Source organism: Erinaceus europaeus, chromosome 6, assembly GCF_950295315.1.
Source record: "Erinaceus europaeus chromosome 6, mEriEur2.1, whole genome shotgun sequence".
NCBI lineage: Eukaryota > Metazoa > Chordata > Mammalia > Eulipotyphla > Erinaceidae > Erinaceus > Erinaceus europaeus.
In genome coordinates this window covers 11315004-11330455 of record NC_080167.1, presented here as the reverse complement: position 1 = coordinate 11330455, position 15452 = coordinate 11315004, and the positions used below count along the sequence as shown (strand labels likewise).

The 15452-nt window shown below is 47.5% G+C and overlaps 1 long non-coding RNA gene across 1 annotated transcript; it reads left to right on the top strand.

The window, feature by feature from the left end:
- Nucleotides 1-1658: 1658 nt before the first annotated feature.
- On the top strand, nucleotides 1659-5534 carry LOC132538995 (uncharacterized). The gene is made up of 2 exons (XR_009550314.1): nucleotides 1659-1992; nucleotides 4830-5534. It is a non-coding gene; the product is annotated as an uncharacterized LOC132538995 (long non-coding RNA).
- The last annotated feature ends 9918 nt before the right edge of the window (nucleotides 5535-15452 follow it).

The following is a 15452-nucleotide window of genomic DNA, read 5'->3' as shown; positions in this document are numbered from 1 at the left end:
ATTTACATCAATGACCTCCCAGAAACTTCTTCAAGGAAGTTCATCTACGCCAATGACATCTGCTGTGCAACTCAGGCATCCAAGTTCGACATCCTCGAAGAAACACTCATGAAAGACATGTCTCCGATATCTGATTACTGTAAAAAATGGTGACTAATCCCTAGCACTGCAAAAACGGTATCATCTGTTTTCCATCTACACCATGCCTCGGCCTCACGTGAGCTTAATGTGCAGCTTGGCGATACGAGAATCCGGCATGAAGCCCAGCCAGTCTATCTTGGCGTCACTCTCGATCGCACTCTGTCATTTCACGATCATCTCATAAAAACTGCAGCAAAGGTGGGCGCGAGGAACAACATCATTGCAAGACTGGCCAGCTCCTCATGGGGCGCGAGCGCTTCCACACTACGATCATCATCTCTGGCATTATGCTATTCCACTGCAGAATACTGTGCCCCAGTATGGTTCCGTAGCCCTCATGTCCACTTGGTCGATTCCAAATTATATTCCTCCATGAGGATAATTTCTGGAACCATCCGTTCCACCCCGGTTCCATGGCTGCCAGTTCTTAGCAACATCGCCCCGCCAGATATCCGTCGGGATGCGGCATCATCTAAGTTCATTTCCCACGTCTACGCTCGACCGGACCTGCCAATATACGCGGATATCTTTGCCCACCCTGTCCAACGCTTGACGTCTCGTCACCCAATCTGGTCCCCTACGCCTACACTGAACTTCTCTATTCCAGACTCTTGGAAACAGAGCTGGCAGTCAGCTGAGGTAAAGAACAAACACCTCATCACAGACCCCTGCAAGCGTCAACCCGGCTTTGACCTAGCACGTTATGATTGGGCCCTCCTCAATCGCTATCTAACAGGCCATGGCGGGTGCGCCGCTATGTTCCATCACTGGGGAGCCGGAGACGACCCGAACTGCCCCTGCGGCTCCAGATAGACTATGACCCACATAGTCAACGACTGCCACCTCTCCAGATTCAAAGGAGGTCTCGAAACTTAACATCAGGCTCAACCTGACACTGTTGACTGGCTACAGAAGAAGGGCAAACACTAGAAGAAGAACTGAAAGGGGCTGGGGAGACTGCATAATGGTTATGCAGAATGTTATTCATGCCTGAGGCGCCAAAGTTGTTCATTCTCCAGCACCACCACAAGCCAGAGCTGAGCAGTGCTCTGGTAGAATAAAAAATAAATGAATAAATAAAAATAAATAAAAAGGGGAGTTGGGCGGTAGTGCAGCGGGTAAAGCGCACATGGCACGAAACGCAAGGACCGGCATAAGGATCCCGGTTCAAGCCCCCGGCTCCCCACCTGCAGGGGCGTCGCTTCACAGGCGGTGAAGCAGGTCTGCAGGTGTCTGTCTTTCTCTCCCCCTCTCTGTCTTCCCCTCCTCTCTCCATTTCTCTCTGTCCTAACCTACAATGACAACAAAAATAATAACTACAACAATAAAACAACAAGGGCAATAAAAGATAATAAAAAAATAAATAGTCAAAGTCATAGAAAGAACCAGGTCTTAGTTAAAAAAAATCTATTAGAAGCTTGATTTCTGAGGTAGATGAAGGGAGATAAATGCACTTTTGTTTTGTCACTCATTCTTTCACTTTCTCTCTGTATTTCTTCCCTTCTCTCTCCCTCTTTCTACCATCCTTCCTCTCTTCCTTTTCTTTCTCTCTTTCTTTGTCTCTTTTTTTTCTTTTTTCCTCTTTGGTGACGCCAGGGCTTTACACATGCAGGATTCCACCACTCTCAGGCAGTCTCTTTTCTTCTTTTTATTATAGATAAAGAAGCAGGGACAGAGAAAGATGGAGCGAGAACCTAGCACCAGAGCTTCTTCTGTGTCTTGGTGATCTCATATAATGCCTGGGCTCAGTCCTGCGTTGCCTGCCTGAAAGGACACACTGCTCTGCTAGTTAGTGAATTACCTGAATGTGTCTAAATACATTTCTCAGAAGTGGAGGCTTTTCAGATGTTGGTAAGACTCTGACCAGGGATTTCACAAAGCGGTATGACATATTTCATAGCAGCATAGATGATCAGACTGTGAAACTTTTTTTTTCTTTTTTTAAAATTCATTTAAGAAAGGAGACATTAACAAAATCATAGGATGGGGGGGTACAACTCCACACAATTCCCGCCACCCAATCTCCATATCCCATTCCCTCCCCCGATAGCTTTCCCATTCTCTATCCCTCTGGGAGCATGGACCCAGGGTCGCTGTGGGTTGCAGAAGGTGGGAGGTCTGGCTTCTGTAATTGCTTCCCCGCTGAACATGGGCGTTGACTGGTCGATCCATACTCCCAGTCTGCCTCTCTCTTTCCCTAGTAGGGTGGGTCTCTGGGGAAGTGGAGCTCCAGGACACATTGGTGGGGTCTTCAGTCCAGGGAAGCCTGGCCAGCATCCTGATGGCATCTGGAACCTGGTGGCTGAAAAGAGAGTTAACATACAAAGCCAAACAAATTGTTGAAGAATCATGGACCCAAAGGCTGGAGTAGTGGAGATGAAGTGTTGGGGGGTACTCACTGCAAACTCTAGTGTACTTCTGCTTTCAGGTATATATTTGCCCTAATTTATGGATACGTGTGAACATATGCTCCATCTCCTGGAACCTGGTCTATATCTAGGTTTTGGGACTTTGTTAGGAAGTGAACCACCTGGGATGGAATCAGAGAATACTATGAAAAGAAAGGTCTCACCAGAGTGATGAAGCTGAAGGGTTTTCATTCCACACCTGAAGTCTCTGGACACAGTCTGAAGTGAAGCATGCTGGGGTGGCACTCGTTGCGTCGATTAGGTTGCAATCAGCGGATGCAATATTATTCGATAAGAATTGAGAGAAGCATGTGGGAAAGTGGGCCCCACCCTAGGGTCCCAGGACTGGGGGAAGTTTAGGCTCTATAGTGGAAATGTGAGGTTCCTGCTGTCTTAGGGTTCAAGAAGACAATGGATAGTTACTGCTATCATCACATTATTTGGCAATTGGGTTAACTTTGAAAAGTCCCTTTTTTAGACATACAATCAATTTTCCCCCTCTCATGTTAATTAAATAGTGATTTATATGACTACAATTTAATAGGTGTGTACATAAACACCAATCCCATCACCAAAAGACTGTGTCCCATCCCACCCACCCACCCCCACCCCTAACCCCACCCCCACCAGCCCAGGAAGCCGCTCCCCCTCATCACGGGGTTTTTACTTTGGTGCCCTACTTACAATTTAGTCAGATCCTGCTTTTAGTTTCCCTTTCTGATCTTCTTTCTCAACTTCTGTTGGTCAGTGGGATCATCCCATACTCACCTTTATCTTTCTGACTTAGCTCACTTAACATAATTCCTTCTAGCTCTGACCAAGATGGATCAGAGAAGTTGAGTTCATTGTTCTTAGTAGCTGCATAGTCAGACTATGAAACTTATTGGGCAAATAAAGATCATAGTTGAAAGACGGATTAATCTTTAACAAACATCTCTAGATGTAATGGTTCAAACACGATTCAAGCTTATTTTCATGAAAGTCATAGTAGGGGTAGGTAGTGAGGGTGAATGTCAGGGACCCAGTAGATAGTGAGGGTGAATGTCAGGGACCCAGTAGGTAGTGAGGGTGAATGTCAGGGACCCAGTTCCCTTCATCTTGTGATCTTGTGGCTCTTGTGCTGAGTCCTTAGGCTCTGTACCTTGTGCACTTAACCCTGCGTGCCACCACCCAGCACCCCCCAACCAAACTATTTATTTCTAAAGACTTGTGAGAACTATGGTGGTTATCTTTGGGAAGTCTGAGGGTGAGGGATACGGGACTTTGGTAGGGTGTGTGATGGGGAACCATGCATTGTAATCTTCTTCTTCTAGCATTTGCCCTTCTTCCGTAGCCAGTCAACAGCGTCAGGTTGAGCCTGATGTAAAGTTTCGAGACCTCCTTTGAATCTGGAGAGGTGGCAGTCATTGACTATGTGGGTCATAGTCTGTCTGTAGCCACAGGGGCAGTAATCTTAAAATATTATAACTTACAAATACAAAATGGGGGGGGGGGTCGGGAATAAGGTATAGGGTCAGCCAGCTAAGGACTACACTTCCCAGGCTCCCTTGTTGTTAATTGTAGTCATGTGACCGAGCTTTGACTCAGATGAAACAAGCCTCTATCAGAGCCCCAGCTGGCTTTTATTTGCACTAAAAACAGTAGAGAATGTTATTATTATCAACTTGGGCTTTTAGTATCAGCATTCATAATGATTCTCTGATTAATAAAGACATCAAATTAAGTCAGGATGTTTGTACTGAGAGAGAGAGAGAAATCAATGTTCTCAAAAAGTCTGCTTGTGCAGAGAGGAAACTGGTCAAAAGGAACATTCACTTCCCTCCCGGAAGCCCCTGGCCAAGATTCTCTTCTGTCCTGGCCTCACTTAGGCCTCATCACCTGCTGGTGGGTGGACTCAGCAGAGCAGGCCTAGGCATTAGTGAAGAGAGTCCAATGATGGTCTGTAATGGGTACCAGCAAGACACACTGTGCGTGGGCTCTGAAGTCAGACAGCCTGCGTGTGGATTCCGGCTCAGTCACGTCCTGGCTTTTAAGAGAGATTAGTGGGATCTGTTTGATCATAATTGAAAAAATGACTTGAGAGCCCAGGAAGAAAGTGCCTTCACATTCTGAGAGCAAGTTCAACGACAGAGGTCTCCTGTGTATTTGGGGAGGGCGGGGTGGGGAGGGGTTGGTGGGGCATATGTGAGTGAGGAGTCCTTGGGGGGGTTTAGGGGAAGGGGGGGTCTGGTCAGAGGCATCAACACCTTTCTCACCATTCAATTTATTGACTTTCACTAGATTCAAGTGAGGAAGGAGGAATGGAATTGCTCCAAGATTGGAATCAGCCCTAAAGTCAAGTTCTGCCTTTTGTTAAAGGGGGAATCCCCAGCTCCCTGGATCTGTGAGGACCATGATTCAAAGCAGATCTGTCTAGGAGGGAGACATAGCTAAGTGGTGTCAGTTCATCGAGCGCTCTGGGAAGCCCAAATGCAGAGGGAGCTTCAAGACTTTCAGTGAGCCTTCATGCATACTCTCTTGCCAGGATTCCAGGGAAGGGTTAAACAGGAGGAGGCCGTGGAGTCAGCTTCACTATGGAGCTGAGAGACCACGGGGAAGGTATTGATTTCCTCTGAACCACTTTTGACTGACCCAACGATTTCAGCCTCACCGAGAAGGCGGAACATAGGCACGTGGCTCTTGGCTGCCCTGTTAGTGATTCTTTGTCACCACGTAGATTCTTCCAAACAAAAGTCTGGGGCAGGGGTGCAGAAGAGAGGGGGCTGAGGAAGGAAGGAAGGTCTGGGCACAAATCCTGACAGATGCTTCTATGACATGACTCCTTCCAGCCCTGGTGACAGAATGGAGACTCACTGACTACCCATAAAGTTCATCTAGAATTACCCCCCTTTTTTTAAAATTCTTTTTCTTGATCCATCACTGCAGGGATAGCTTTCCATGTCTATCATTTGCTGGCAGTCTGTCGTTGAATAAAGCGACTCAAACGCTTCTTTGTTGTTCTTAGTCTCTGGGATGGGGATAGCTGCAACTCTACCTTATGGTTTCGTTTTGTTTCTGTGATTCAATGATCTCACCCGTGAGAAGTGCTTGGCAGAAAGCCTGGCTCACAAAGCTCCCCACATCCTTTAAAAATCTTTTTGGATTGTTTTACATATATCTCCTGCACTATATAGCCAGCACATTTCAAAGAACTGAGTACGGAGGGAGGGTAGGAAGTAGAGTTATCTTGTAAAGGATTGTAGGTTGGGATACATTAAGATGCATGTTATAGGTTGGGATACATTAAGATGCATGTTATAGGTTGGGATACATTAAGATGCATGTTATAACTTGTAATCCAAAGCAGCCATTAAGAAGGAACCCCCCAAAAAAATTAAATAAAATCATAGTTCAAATAGAAGCAGAGGAATTAATACACTAATATGTATAATAATTTTCTTTTTTTATTTTATTTATTTATTTATTCCCTTTTGTTGCCCTTGTTGTTTTATTGTTGTAGTTATTATTGTTGTTGTCGTTGTGGGATAGGACAGAGAGAAATGGAGAGAGGAGGGGAAGACAGAGAGGAGGAGAGAAAGATAGACACCTGCAGACCTGCTTCACCGCCTATGAAGCGACTCCCCTGCAGGTGGTGAGCCGGGGTTCGAACTGGGATCCTTATGCCGGTCCTTGTGCTTTGCGCCACCTGCGCTTAACCCACTGCGCTACAGCCCGACTCCCAAAGAAGGTGGTGACACAGGGGAGCCAGCTCATCCTGTGTGGCCATCATCCAGGACATGAGAATCTTGTAGGACAACGTAATGCCGTCCTTTACTTGACCCAGGGGGTGCTGATTCATCACAGAACTCAAGCAGCTGTGGCAGGGTTAGATCAGCTGCTGCGATCAGCTCCAGGCCAAACAATCACACAATTAAGTCGACCGGCCCATCAGCAAGAAGGCACGTGACCCACTGAACTCAGGTGTGGACAGCAGTCTCTCAGGAGGTTTAAGAGCCGCACCTGATTATAGATTCAAGCGCTCACAAGGAGGATGGCACAAGGATTTGTCCCAGAAATCTGGAAGTTGAGCTGTTAGAAAGATCTTATTTCCCTCTTCTCTATCCTATAAAGAATTTTGGTCTATACTCCCAGAGGGATAAAAAATAAGGAGGGAAGTTTCCAGTGGAGGAGATGGGACATGGAAATTTAGGGCTGTGGAAACTGTGTGGAATTATATACCTGTTATCTTACTATCTTGTTAATCATTATGAAATCACTAATTAAAAAAAAATCACTTGGGGCCAGGTGGTGGTACACCGGGTTGAGTGCACATGTTATAATGCACAAGGACTGGGGTTGGAGCCCTGGATCCCCACCTGCAAGGGGAAGGCTTTGCAGGTGGTGAAACAGTGCTGCAGGTGTCTCTCTGTCTCTCTTTTCTATCTTCCATTACCCTTTCGATTTCTGTCTGTCTATCCAATAAATCAAGATAATAAAAAATATCTTTTTTTTAAAAAAAGGAAGATCTTATTTCTGTAAGGGACTATGACACAGCACCATGAGAGTAGGAAGAGGGCAGAAAGTTGGATCCCTCTGCAGAGGTAGCCATTAAGCCTCCATCAGTGTGAGGGTACTTTATCCCTCTCTGCAATGGAAGGGAAGAACAGGGATCCCACAGGATCCTGGAGCTCAGGCTGGAATTGGAATACAATGCAAGGAAGCCACTGGAAATATGGTCTGAGAAAGTTACTTGACCTTGATAGTTGAACCAGCCCACCCTGGCCCCAGGCAGCCTCCCTCCCCGGGACTCCCACTGCCTCACAAGCCATACTGTGTGCCACAGAAGCCAGCTGCAACACTTCCTCTGACTAGACCCCAGGGACCGAGGCACATCCTTGTTGTGTCTTAGGTGAGGTCACCCAAGATGGCAGCCTGGGCCTCAGGGTGACAGTTTGAAACCCCTGGGTTCTCCTTTCCTCTTCACTATTGCCAGTGAAGCCCCCTGCCCCCCTTCTTCTCTGTGAGCCCCCCTCCTGCACACCTACAGTCTTCAAATCTCAAATTCAAGAGCAATGACTCTCACACCAGAAACAACCAACAACCAGCCTCAACACAGCCTCGCACCCTGGAATGTGGTCGCCTCCCTGGGCCTCCATTAACCCCTCTGTCGAATGAGTAGCTTCCTAACAGGATGGGTTGTTTGGAGAATTCGATTTGTTCACCATTTAGAATTGGGCCTAGGCCCCAGGGAACATACCTAAAATAGACTTTCTGGCTTTTTCTCACACGAGGACCCCTCATTTCATCTATTCCTACCTTTGGCTTCCTACTTACTGAACAATTTGTCCTGCTTTATATCTTCCTGCCTCTTCCCCTCTCTTCCCCCATCTTCCCCCCTTTTCAGCCACAAAATTGCAGATGCTGCTATGGTGCCAACCTGACTTCTCTCACTAATGTGTCCTGGAGCCTCACCTCTCCAGAGCCCTAGCCCACTAGGGAAAGATAGAAACAGGCTGGGAGTATGGATCAACCTGCCAACCTCCATGTCCAGCAGAGAAGCAATAACAGAAGCCAGACTTTCCACCTTCTGCACCCCATATAAAGAATTCTGGTCCATACTTCCAGAGGAAGAAAGAATAGGGAAGCTTCCAATGGGAGGGGATGAGATATGGAACTCTGGTGGTGGAAACTGTATGGAATGGTAGCCCTCTTATCTTACAATCTTGTTAATCATTATTAAACCACTATTAAAAAAGAAAAAGCATGAGGCCTAACACGGGATGAAGAGATGAGGAAAATCCCCATTTTGAGAATAGTTATGGTGAATGAAACACCTTTGTTTATGGCCTATCTTGGGATTTCACAGCCAAGGAGAGAAAGGGACAGCTGTCAGGAAATTCACCAACAAGAGAGGAGGCAGAGAGAGGTCAACTGCGGATCCACTGACCAGAGAAGGACAATGGACAGAAGGCACAGAACAGTCACATTTCAAGAGACAGAACAAACTGGGCGTTTATATAGGGACTCTGATAGCTGGCTTACAGTAGGGGTTTCCTGGTTCTTTCTTCATGCTTGCTTCTGATTGACTTTGCAAGTCATCTGTCCCTTTGACTGAGTGTTCACATCTTTGAAGATGGTGATATTTGTCCTTGGAGTTCTGCTGAAATATATATGTGGAAGAAAAATAAGGTGTGACTATGAATGACAGAAAAACAAGACATACTGGGAAAAGTACAGCACTGTGAAAATAAGACACGAAAATGTAAAGACAGAGTGTGCTGGGAAGTATGTAGGCAGCCTTCCCATGTTACATTCATTAATTTTCTTTAATTGCCAGCAGGGTTATCGCTGGGGCTTGTGCCAGCACTAGGAATCCACTGCTTCCAGGGACTGTGCTTTCTTTCCTCCCTCCTCCTTTCTTTCTACTAGAAAGGGGAGGGGGATATAGAGAATGAGAGAGGAAGAAAAAAACCTTCAGACCTGCCTCACTGCTCATGAAACTTTCCTACTCCCACAAGTGGGGAGTAGGGGCTCGAACCCAGATCCTTGTACATGATAATATGTACGCTTAATTGGGTGCCCGATTGCCTGGCCCCGAAATTATTTTTTAATATTTATTTTGATAGGCGAGACAGAAGTTGAGGGGGGAGTGGGAGATAGGGAGGGAGAAAGAAAGACACTTGCAGCACTGCTTCACTTCTGAAGCTTCCTCCCTGTAGGTGGGGACCAGGGACTTGAACCTGGATCCTTGTGCCCTGTAATGTGTGCACTGAACCGGGTGTGCTAGCAATTGGTCCCTTCTTTGAAATTCTTAATAACTGTTAACTATTGACAATGAAGAAAGCCCAGCCTAGCTGGGGATAGCAATGTGTCCCCTGTGTTCCCATGACTCCTGTGCACAGCCCTGCATCTTAACACTGTTCAGACTTCACTGCCTTGGCTTTCGGCCTTCGCTCCCCCGATCAGTAGATGAGCCCTGGTCGCCAGCCATGCTCTGATACCCATTTCGGGCCTGCCAAGCCCCTGGATGTGAGGCTACCCACCCAGAGACTTGAGACACCTTCCACCCCCCGAACACAGACCACAGAATTACACAAGTCGGTGTGTGTCTGGACAATTAACCATGGACACACTGTGTGACCTGGCTGGAGCTCCTTAACCTCTCTGAGAGGTCTGTTCCTCTCCCCCAGGAAAGGAAGCTGAATAGCAGCTCCAAACAGATCAGGCTGTCATGAAAACTAAGTAACAGAGAAGCACCAAAAATGCCAGCCTGTCCATCTCTCAACTGTGTTAGTGAGTCCCAACTATGTGCACTGGAATATTCCAGAAACTACAGAACAGCACAGGAAGTGTTGCAAAGGAAGGAAGGAAAGAAGGATAAAGAAAGAGAGAAAGAAACAAGAGAGTGAAAGGAAGAGAGAGAGAGAAAGGAAGGGAGGAAGGAAGGAAGGAAGGAAGAAAGGAAGGAAGGAAGGAAGGAAGGAAGGAAGGAAGGAAGGAAGGAAGGAAGGAAGGAAAAAGAGAGAAGAAAGAAAGAACCAAAATGAGCACATTGTGGGGTAGAAACTGAAGCAGCAGTGTCAGGAGAAACACTTAATAAATACTTAAGTCTCTGTCTAGTGTCCCATCCCAAGCACACCCACCAGGATCAGCAGAGAAGTAGCCAGACCTGGGGGGCCCCTGGAGGGTGTGGGTCCTGGGTCCCTTCTTACCCCCCCCACTCATGGACGGAGGCTCCCCTGAGTCCCCACAGCCTGCCCCCGCCCCTGCCCCCACGTCCGAAGAGCTCAAGCCCACTTTTCATGACACCTGTAGTAATCCTAAGTGGAATGTCTCTGAAAAGATGCAGGAGAAATTCTTAAAATATATTTCCCTCCGACCACAATATATTCCATATGCGCCGAAGCTGTTGGGGCGGGGGCCTGGTGTGCTCAGCTACCTCTGGTCAATGTTCCGCTCCCACACAGGGAAATCCTTATCAGGGGTGGGGGGGGTGCTCCTACCTGCCAGCTGGAAGGAATTTGGGAGAAATGCAAAGTGCCCTTGCAAGAGAGCTCCAAACCACAGGACTTGAGAGCCTCTCAGAGCCAAAGCGTTTAGGCTGCTGAGCTGGGGGGGGGGGGGGGGGAAGGAGAGAGGGAGAGAGGGAGGGGGCTGCTGTGGGGGGGCCAGGAGGGGGGAGTAGCAATTTCTGGAAGGGGGTGTTGAAAGACCTTCTTCCTTCCCTCAAGGAGGGCTCATGATGCAACTTTGAGAAGTTCACTGCCCCCAGCCCACCCCCACCCCACCAGCAGCCTGTTTCCTCATTTGGTGAAATGACCGTGAACACCCTGTTTAGAATGCCCTTAACTGCAGAGCATGGCGCATCTGTGAAAATGTGCTTTTTATGGGGCTGGGCAGTGATGCACCTGGTTGAGCACACATGTTACAATGTGCAAGGATCCAGGTTCCAGCTGCCCCCCTCAACCTGCAAGGGGAAAGCTTTGCAAGTGGTGAAGCAACACTGCAGGTATCTCTCTTTCTCTCTCCCTCTCTATCCCCCATCCCTCTTGAGTTATGGTTCTCTCTATTCAATAAGTAAAATTAATAAAAATTCCAAAAAAAAAATGAAAATGTCCGTTTTATGCAGACCTAAGGAAATAGTTTCCAAGCTGGTGGGTGCAGCAGAAGCAGAAATAAAAGGGGGTGTGGGGAGCCAGGCTCAACTGAGGACACTCCGTGTTTTCTTCAAAATATAGTAGAATCACCTAGATGCCTTTTTTTTTTTTTTTTTGCCTCCAGGATTATCACTGGGCTCAGCACCAGCACTGCAAGTCCACTGTTCCTGGTGGCCATTTTTTTCTTTTTTTTTTTAATTCTTTTTCCACTTTATGGGATAGGACAGAGAGAAATTGAGCGGGGGGAGGGGAAGAGAGAGAGGAAGAGAGACACCTGCAGACCTGCCTCACTATTTGTGAAGCATCCATGCTGCAGATGGGGATTGGGGTGAGGGGCTTGAACCTAGTTCCTTGCATGGTTCCTTGCACTTAGTACTATGTGTGCTTAACCCAGTCACCACTGCCCAGCCCTTATGGGTGTCATTGTTTAAAAACTTTATGTTTTTACTTCAACATATAAAAAATTATTTTGGTTATAAAGACAGAGAGAAATGGAGAGGGAAGGAGAGAGACAGAGAGACACCTGTAGCCCTGCTTCACCACTCATGAAGCCCCCCCCCCATCCCTGTAGGTGAAGAGCTGGGGCTTGAACTCAAGACCTTGCACATGGTGATATGCCTCCAAGCAGGTGTGCCGTTCCCCAGCCCCTGGGTCATGACTGATTCTTCTCTGAGGCTCTATTGACCCTCTATGAGAGCTGGCACAGGGGGTGCTTGGACTAGAGCACAGAAACTTGCACTTCCACTGAGGGGCTGTTTAAACACTGCGATTCTACTGCCTTAGAAATGGGGACACCATTTCTAAGGGTGATAGGGAGTGGAAAACAAAACGAACAGGTGATTCGAATGATCAAGCTTCAGGGTCTACCCCACGATGCCAGGAAATCCAACACTTTCCCCTTCCCTTGTGCGTTGGGTCTGTCACGGAAGTGTCCCTAGGAAAGGCAGGACAGTGACAGGCCTTGGATAGACAGAGACAGGTTCTCGCTCCAGCTCTGCTGCTTATCCACTGTGTAATGCCAGGCAGGTGGGCCTCTGTCTCTCCATGCTGTGGGGATCCCCACCACACAGCTCCTGCTCCACTCGGATACACATGTGGGGTTTGCATCGTCCACTAACACACACAGAGAGAACCAGAGCATCTTCCTGGCAATGCTGGGGATCCAACTGGCAGCCTCACCCATGCAAGTCCTGTGCTGAGCCCCCCCCCTTCAGTGGGCAGTCATTTGGCAGTAACCAGTGATGACCGGTAACAGCATCTTGGAAGCTTGCTCCTGGCACCTTAGAGCAGTGGTTGCCTACTGGAACGTCCAGCAGAATCACCAGGAAGGCTCTTTCAAACACAGACTGGAGGGGCGGGGTGGCGGCACACCTGGCCGAGCACATGTTACAACGCACAGGGGCCGGAGTTTGAGCCTCCAGTCCCCACCTGCAGGGGAAAAGCTTTGTAAGTGGTGAAGCAGTGCTGCAGGTGTTTCTCAGTCTCTCTCTCCCATCTTTCCTCTCAACTTCTGTCTGTTTCTATCCAATAAATAAATAAAGATAACTGGGAGGGGGAAAAAAAAAGAAAAGAAAAAACAGAGCAGAGCCCCAAATTCAGACTTTGATTCAGAGGCTCCAGGTTTGGGTCTTACACTTGCATAACTATTATTATTATTATTCCATCAATGGGGCGTCACCTTTTACCTTTCTTCTTTCTTTCTTTCTTTCCTTTCTTTTTTTTTTTTTCTTGCTTCCAGGGTTATCTCTGAGACTCAGTGTCTACACAACAAATCCACCACTCCCAGTGGCCTTTATATACTTTTTACTTGATAGGGCAAAGAGAAACCGAAATGGGTAGGGAGGTAGAGAAGAGAGAGAGATAGACACCTGCACACCTCCTTCACCACTTGTGAAGGAGTGAAAAGCAAAATAACAGGTGACTCAGATGCTTAAGCAAAGGTGGCGAACGAGCTTCAGGGTCTATGCCATGCTTGGTGATGCGTGTGCTTCACCAGGTATGCCACCGCTCGGCCCCCGAGCTGACTTTTTCAAGCAGAGGCAGAGAGAGAGAGAGAGAGAGAGAGAGAGAGAGAGGCAGGAAAGAGGCCACAGAGTGAAGCGTCTCTAGTGTGCTGGGAGCCAGACTGGAGCCTGGGTCCTGCAGCTGCAAAACAGGTGAACCGTCCAGGTGAGTTCTTTGGCCTGCTCTGAACTCGGCATCTCTGACGAGTCCCTAGCCAAGGAGAAGCTGATTCTGTTGGTTCTGAGGTAACAACTTAGAGGGGGATCCAAGACCAAGGTGCCTTTCGAGCATAATTGGGAAACCCACCTCCTCTCTTTTATTGGGTTTCTGTCTCATTGTGATTCTAAGGTCATGGAGCTGCGTCAGAAGCCAGGAGCTTAGTGTTGGGACTGGGGGAGGATTTGAAGAACTCTTCTCCTTGGGTTTTGCCCTTGAGGAGACAGAGGCCTAGAGAATCATAGAAACAAAAGGCAAAAATACACACATCAAGTGGGCTGTAAATGTTCTATGAGAAGCTGGTCTGGCACTGGGTAAAATAGTCTAAATGGGTGAGTGCAGAACTTGTATGCCTGAGGCCCCTGATTAGATCCCAATGCTATGTATGCAGGAGTGATGCTCTGGCTTCTCTCTCTCTACCTCTCCTTCCCCCTCCCCCTCTCCCCCCTTCTCACTCATTCTCTTATTCTCTCCTCTTTATCTTCTAGGAAATAAAAAAAATAAATATAGAATTTTAAAAAAAAAGCCATTCCCATGAGCCAAATCTCTCCATAACCGGTCCTGTCTTTGTTTCAGAGACGGACAGTGAGCCAGGGGTTGGAGGGAGGAGGAGGAAGAGGCAGGTTGTATGTCCTCCAGGACTGGTCCATCCTGGTTGATGGCTGGCCAGCACTCAGGGACCTGTCTTTCCAGAGCCATGGTGGTCGGTGGCTGCCTGCCTGGTGGCACACGCTACTGCTTCACAAGCAGGGCTGGTGATCAGGGCAGGGGATGGCACCAGAAGAGAGGCAGAACAGGCTTTCAAGTGCTCTTGCTTAGCATGGCAGGGCAGAGGATTCTGTGGGGTGTCTGGGAACTCTCATAAGCTTTCCTGTATAAGTTGGAGCTGTTAGAATTCCCACACATACTCCCCTCTCCCCCAGCCCCAAATAACCTTCCAAATCTTATGAAAGAGGAGCTTGTCCTTTTTGGATAAGCAGGGCAAACCATGCACTACTGGTGGGAGACTGGATTACTAGAACCTTCCAGGAGATCAGACTAGCAACCTAACCACAACTCTCACAGGGCAGGGCATGGCCCTTAGCCCAGTGACTCCAATTTCAGGAATTTATCCAAGGAAGTAATTAAGAAGATCTGCAAAGACTTAAGTCCATTTATATTAGCAGTATTTATAAGAGAGAGAGAAAAAAATAGGAGGCATTTTAGTCTTTGATGATAGTATATTAGTTAATAACTAGAGCCATGTGGCTGGCTGTTTTGCAGCGTTTAGAATTATAATGTGTATGTATAATTGCTAACACACAAGGACTTTAAAACACTGTTGGAGCTTTAAAAAGTGAGCTAGTTGTACGGCTGAGAGCTCTTCACAATGATTTACTATTCCTTCCTTTCTTTCTCTCTTTCTTCCCCTTTCATTCTTTCTTTCTGTCTGTCTTTCTTTCTGTCTTTCTTTCTTACAGCACTGTTCAGTTCTGACTTATGGTGGTGCATGGGGATTGAACCTGAGACCTTGGAGCCTCAGGCATGAGAATCTGTTTGTATAATCATTATGCTGCCCTCCCCAACCCAATAATATCTCATTTTAGATGGGGATATAGATATGAACAGGGGCTAGGTGAGAGCTCACCTGGGAGGGCATTGTCATGTGTGAGCCCTGGGTTTGAGCCCTGGTGCCATATAGGAGTACCAGGACCATGGCACTATGGGAAATTCTAGCACTGTGCTGTCTCTCTATTCCCCCTCCCCCTCCCTCTGTCCCCTCTTTCTCTGAAATTAAAAGGATGAAAAGTCAGTCAGCACCACAGTGAATAAAAAATAAAGTGCAGCCAGGCGGTAGCATAGAGAGTTAAGCACACTTGGCGCGAAGCACAAGGACCAGCGTAAAGATCCTGGTTTGAGCCCCCAGTTCCCCACCTACAGGGAGGTCACTTCACAGGCGGTGAAGCAGGTCTGCAGGTGTCTGTCTTTCTCTCCCCCTCTCTGTCTTCCCCTCCTCCATTTCTCTCTGTGCTATCCAACAACAACAATAGCAATGACAACAATAATG